General features: G+C 39.6%; 1 pseudogene across 1 annotated transcript; it reads left to right on the top strand.

Moving 5' to 3' along the window:
* Positions 1-2930: 2930 nt before the first annotated feature.
* Positions 2931-4725, top strand: LOC308435716 (60 kDa heat shock protein, mitochondrial-like; annotated as a pseudogene). Its single transcript has one exon. The product of its transcript is annotated as a 60 kDa heat shock protein, mitochondrial-like (transcript).
* The last annotated feature ends 1773 nt before the right edge of the window (positions 4726-6498 follow it).

The raw sequence follows: 6498 nt of genomic DNA, 5'->3' as shown, positions 1-6498 counted from the left end.
AGGGGATACAAACCCCTTCAACTCCTTCAATTCTTTCTCTAACTCCTTCATTGGGGACCCTGTTTTCAGTTCAATGGTTAGCTGTTTTCATTCACCTCTGTATTTGGCATGCTCTGGCAGAGCCTCTCAGGAGATAGCTATATCAGGCTCCTGTCAGTATGCACTTCTTGACATCAGCAATATTGTCTGGGTTTCGTGGTTATATATGGTCTGGATCCTCAGGTGGGGCAGTCTCTGGATGGCCTTTTCTTCAGTCTCTGCTCCAAACTTTAGCTCTGTATTTCTTCTTGTGAATATTTTTGTTTCCCCTTCTAAAAAGAACTGAAGCATCTGCACTTTGCTCATTTTTCCTATTGAGCTTCATGTGGTCTGTGAATTGTATCTTGGGTATTCTGAGCTTTTGGGCTAATGTTTACTTATCAGTGAGTGCATACTATGAGTGTGTGTGTGTGTGTGTGTGTGTGTGTGTGTGTGTGTGTGTGTGATGGTTACCTCACTCAGGATGATATTTTCTAGATCCATTTTTTTCTTTGCCTAAGAATTTCATGTACATTACCCCCTCTTATTAAAACGTAATGTTTCAGAAGAAACTTCATAGTAACATAGATGCAGCTATATCTGGGCTATCAGTGTTTTCAGTGGTTGTCATTGTTGGTCTCTCTGTATTAGACATTTCTAATTAAAAATTCAGCACACATACCTCAGTGTACTTCTGTCAGTTTCTCATTTATACTTTTAACATTTTTCTACTCACATATATTTTAATGGTACTTTGTCTCTCCGATGGGTAGGAAGAAGCTAGTACTACTAGCTGAAATGAATGCTTATAGGTTTTTGGGGATCGCTGGTGGATTGTTAGGGAGAACAGTTAGCTCCTGTTTAGCTCTTGACTTACTGTGAATGATATTGTATGCGAAATGCCAATTCTTTCATGAAATTCCTCAAAAAGAACTTTTTCCTCATTGCTGTAACTTTTGAACTAAAAAAGCCTGAATTGGTTTCTTGGGTGGAAAATTCAGGAGCTGCTGACCCTTGAAGAATTTCAAAAGCCTGGCTAATGCATTATTGATTGGCCCTGTTCTGATTAGGTCTAGGAAGCAAGAAAGCCTTTGGTGCAGGACCTGGGGCAAATCTTATCACAGGTTCTTTCTCTCTTCCATGAACCTTGTTAATCTAGGGCTGTCAGGGTCACAGAGTCTCTGATGTGACACAGCCTGAGGATGGTATCGGCAATCGAGCCAGGGCCTCTTCCTCTAGCTGTTGTGAGTAAGGATAAAAAACACCGATGGATTCTTTGTTCAGATGGAAGCCATGCTTGTGTCTGATCAGTCAAAGGAGTCAATTTCTGACCTGAGGCATGGCTGTCATCCTAAATTCCAGCTCATTTTTCAGTGGGGGGTGGTGGGGGAAGAAGAGGAAAGAGTGATAGCCCAGGGAAATGTATCTGATCTACATATCCTAAATCAATCTTTCTCAGAGAATTACCTGCCTCTGGACATACTCCTATCTACGATTACTTACTGTAAAATTTTTGGGTAAGCCTGTTGCTTCCAACCAAAGTCTACATACCAGTACATTAGAATCCTCTGGGCAGCCATATTGCTAATAGCTAATGCCTTGCAGGTCCTTTCTTTCCTTGGTGGTAATTCAGGTTGATTTATATACCCAAGAAACAAGAATGACAAAAGAGAACTTTTTCTTTCAACTTCTGTATTTTAAATTTGTAGTGAATTTTTTTATATCTAAGTGTGGCTGACTGAATATTTTCAGCTTATTAATCTGGCTAGAGAATCTTTTTCCCTTGAGGAGACAGAAAAGGGATGTGTGGAAGTTCAGTAGAGTGGTATCTAGAGGGTTGCCTCCGTATAAATGAATTAAGTTTATTTAAAGATTTATTTTGCATCTTAATTACGTGTTTGTGTGTGGCTTTGTGGCAGTACATATACACAAGAATGAAAATGTCCACAGAAGCCAGAATCGTTGAATGTCCCCAAATCAAACTTGGGATGTCTGCAAAGGCAGTGTACAGTCTTAACGCTTGAACCACCTTTCCTGTGCCTAGAGTAAGTTTTCAGAGATCTTTCCAAGTAGAAATACCAGACCTCAGTTTAAGCAACACAAGTGTGAAGATAGGAAATATGTGTGCTTCTTTTTTATTCGTTCTTCTGTATTGTATTTATGTGTTTGATTTTTCTTTATTTATTATCTGTGAGATATCTTTACATAATATATTTTCTAGCTATGTCTTGGGAAAAGAGCATTGTAATCTTTATGAGTTGATGCCAGGAGTCTTCTACCTGGGAAAAATTCTAGCACTACTGGCTAAGATCACACAAATGTCAGAACACCATGGAAAGATGAGATTACTGGCTGAGGTCCACTCCCGTGCTAGGACACTATCTTCAGATTACAGATGGAAGCTGAATTGTTAGAGTTTGTTGCCTCCTTCTTATATGCCAGCATTTTCTATAGAAGAATTTTATGGTAATGGATGAACCATTGGAGATTTTCTTCATTGCCTAGGAACCTTTCATGTTTCCTTCCAATATGGGCTTGCAGTGTCCTGTTAACTGTTGCCTTGTTATTGGGATTGTTCAGCAATGGGAATTGTTTGTCAGCTCCAGTGACTCTTGTTTAATTTTATGTTGCCTTATTAAAAGCCATGAAGGATCAGAAAAACTCTGGAATGGACTGGTTATTCTGCCTTTACATAATTTGACTTGGAAAAATTACTATTATTTCATTAACATATTTCCTATATTATAAAAATTGTACCTGTTTACTAAAAGATAATGTATTATTTCCCTTCAAACCAGGAAGGAAGACTACAGAATTTTTCCCATATTGTTACCATTAACAATTTGTAAGTGCCCTCACTCGCCGCAGACGGCCTGCCTCGCCTCGTGCTCTCCCGCCGCTGCCCCGCAGAAATGCTTCGACTACCCACAGTCCTTCGCCAGATGAGACCAGTGTCCCGGGCACTGGCTCCTCATCTCATTCGGGCCTATGGTAAAGATGTGAAATTTGGGGCGGATGCTCAAGCCTCAATGCTTCAAGGTGTAGACCTTTTAGCCGATGCTGTAGATGTTACAATGGGGCTAAAGGGAAGAACAGTGATTATTGAACAGAGTTGGGGCAGTCCCAAAGTAACAAAGGATGGGGTCACTGTCGCAAAGTCAATTGATTTAAAGGATAAATACAAAAATATCGGAGCTAAACTTGTTCAGGATGTTGCCAATAACACAAACAAAGAGGCTGGAGATGGCACCACCACAGCCACTGTTCTGGCATGGTCTATTGCCAAGGAGGGCTTTGAGAAGATCAGCAAAGGAGCTAATAAAGTGGAAATCCGAAAAGGTGTGATGTTGGCTGTTGATACTGTAATTGCTGAACTTAAGAAACAATCTAAACCTGTGATGACCCCTGAAGAAATTGCTCAGGTGGCTACAATTTCTGCAAATGGAGACAAAGACATTGGGAACATCACTTCTGATGCAATGAAAAAGGCTGGAAGAAAGGATGTCATCACAGTGAAAGATGGAAAAACTCTGAATGATGAACTAGAAATTATTGAAGGCATGAAGTTTGATAGAGGATATATTTCCCCGTATTTTATTAACACGTCAAAGGGTCAAAAATGTGAATTCCAAGATGCCTACGTTTTATTGAGTGAAAAGAAAATTTCTAGTGTTCAATCCATCGTACCTGCTCTTGAAATTGCCAATGCTCATTGGAAGCCCTTGGTCATAATTGCTGAAGATGTTGACAGAGAAGCTCTAAGCACACTGGTTTTGAACAGGCTAAAAGTTGGTCTTCAGGTGGTAGCAGTCAAAGCTCCAGGGTTTGGGGACAATAGAACCAGCTTAAAGATATGGCTATTGCTACTGGTGGTGCGGTGTTTGGAGAAGAGGGGTTGGATCTAAATCTTGAAGATGTTCAAGCTCATGACTTAGGAAAAGTTGGAGAGGTCATTGTCACCAAAGATGATGCCATGCTTTTGAAAGGAAAAGGTGACAAAGCTCACATTGAAAAACACATTCAAGAGATTACTGAGCAGCTAGACATCACAGCTAGTGAATATGAAAAGGAAAAGCTGAATGAGCGACTTGCTAAACTTTCAGATGGAGTGGCTGTGTTGAGGTTGGAGGGACAAATGATGTGGAAGTGAATGAGAAGAAAGACAGTTACAGATGCTCTCAATGCTACAAGAGCAGCTGTTGAAGAAGGCATTGTTCTGGGAGGGGGCTGCGCTCTGCTTCGGTGCATCCCAGCCTTGGGTTCATTAAAGCCTGCTAATGAAGACCAGAAAATAGGAATAGAAATTATTAAAAGAGCACTTAAGATTCCTGCAATGACGATTGCTAAGAATGCAGGTATTGAAGGATCATTGATAGTTGAGAAAATCCTGCAGAGTTCCTCAGAAGTTGGTTATGACGCCATGCTTGGAGACTTTGTGAACATGGTAGAAAAGGGAATCATTGATTCAACAAAGGTTGTAAAAACTGCTTTACTGGATGCTGCTGGGGTGGCCTCCTTGCTAACTACAGCTGAAGCTGTAGTGACAGAAATTCCTAAAGAAGAGAAGGACCCTGGAATGGGTGCAATGGGAGGAATGGGAGGGGTTATGGGAGGTGGCATGTTCTAACTCCTAGAGTAGTGCTTTGCCCTTATCAATGAACTGTGACAGGAAGCTCAAGGCAGGTTCCTCACCGATAACTTCAGAGAAGTCACCTGAAGAAAACGACTGAAGAGAAGGCTGGCTGATCACTGTAACCATCAGTTACTGGCTTCCTTTGACAATATATAATGGTTTACTGCTGTCATTGTCCATGCCTACAGATAATTTATTTTGTATTTTTGAATAAAGACATTTGTGCATTCCTGATGCTGGGTGCAAGAGCCATAACCAGTGTCCTGCTTTCAACTTAAATCACTGAGGCACCTCTACTGTTCTGTCAGCATCAGGACTATAGCGCTGTGTCACCACATGAAGTTCAGAAGCAGCCTTTCTGTGGAGAGTGGGAATGATTGTGTACAAAGTAGAGAAGTATCCAATTATGTGACAACCTTTATGTAATAAAATTTTGTTTAAAGTTCAAAAAAAAAAAAAAAACAATTTGTAAGTAACTATTTTGCCTGTTGCTGCTGCAGCAGGGCCTGAAGGTCCTAAAATGTTACTTCCATAATCGTAATAACATTTCACATAATAATAATAACAATAATATAATGGCGGAAAATTTGTAAATATAATTTTAAAAGATGAAGAGTAAAAATTTAAATCTGTCAATTATTTTACTTCATGGAAATGTATATATTTATTATATGAAACTTTTAAAAAAAATCTAAGAACAATCAATGATCTGTTTCAGTTACCCTAGAAAAAGGGAATAAAGAGATAGAAATGATTAGAAATAGAAGATTGAATTGTTGTGGTGGTTTGAATATGCTTGGTCCAGGGAGTGCTATTGTTAGGAGGTGTGGCCTTGTTGGAAGAAGTGTGTCACTGTGGGGGTGGGCTTAGAGACCTTCCTCCTAGCTGCCTGGAAGATAGTCATCTTCTCCTGGCCGCCTTTGGAACAAATGTTGAACTCTCAGTCTGGCACCATGCCTGCCTGGACACTGCCATGCTTCCTTCCTATCTTGATGATAATGGACTGAACCTCTGAGCCTGTAAGCCAGCCCCAATTAAATGGTGTTCTTTGTTAGAGTTGCTTTGGTCATGGTGTCTCTCTGTCACAATGGAAATCATAACTAAGACAGTTGTATAACCTTCTTGTGTGTAACAAAGAGAAGTTAGTGATTGCAGCTCAAAGAAGACTTCACTTTCCCAAGAACTAGACTATTTCTTGAGTATAGTTGTAGGTAGCCCATCAAAATTAATATAACAAGGAAGAACACATTACAGGGTAGACAGTTGTATCCTTTGTAAGAACAAAATTTTATACCAAGGCATTTCATGCTTAATTTTGGTTTTGCACTCTATTTCAAAACTCCAAAATGGCTCTAAACTTTTTATTTGGTTAAAACAGAAAGCTTAAAGGTGAATTGTGCATATTTTGGAGGTTATGATCATACAATCTGATGGTAACTGGGAAATTATAGCAGTCAACAGTAAAATGATTCAGAGTTATGGCTCAGCATTTTCAAGCTTTGATCAAAGCTATACTGAGAGATGGCAGTGTAATGAAAGCAAAGAGTGGGTATTGTGAGCATATAAGGAAGTGTCTGTAGTGGGAAAGAGAGCCTTGTAAGTGGGGACATTTTATTCCGTGATTCTGAAAATGACAGAAAACTACTTTCTAGGGCTTTCCGACGCAAGGATTTTTAAAAAAATGACAACATTAAGATTTCAGTGATGGGGAGTGAATTAATTTAGAGTGGAATGGATCACTGCAAAGATAAGAGGCAGCTCTTATTACATTAGCTGTGATTTTTTTTCCTGAAGGCTACCATGTATAACTATACATTGTCATGAAAAAACAGCAACCAATTAATGAA

This window comes from Micromys minutus (genome assembly GCF_963924665.1).
Source record: "Micromys minutus genome assembly, chromosome: 23".
Lineage (NCBI taxonomy): Eukaryota > Metazoa > Chordata > Mammalia > Rodentia > Muridae > Micromys > Micromys minutus.
Note: the sequence above shows the minus strand (reverse complement) of the source record. Positions and strands in the feature narration are given on the sequence as shown.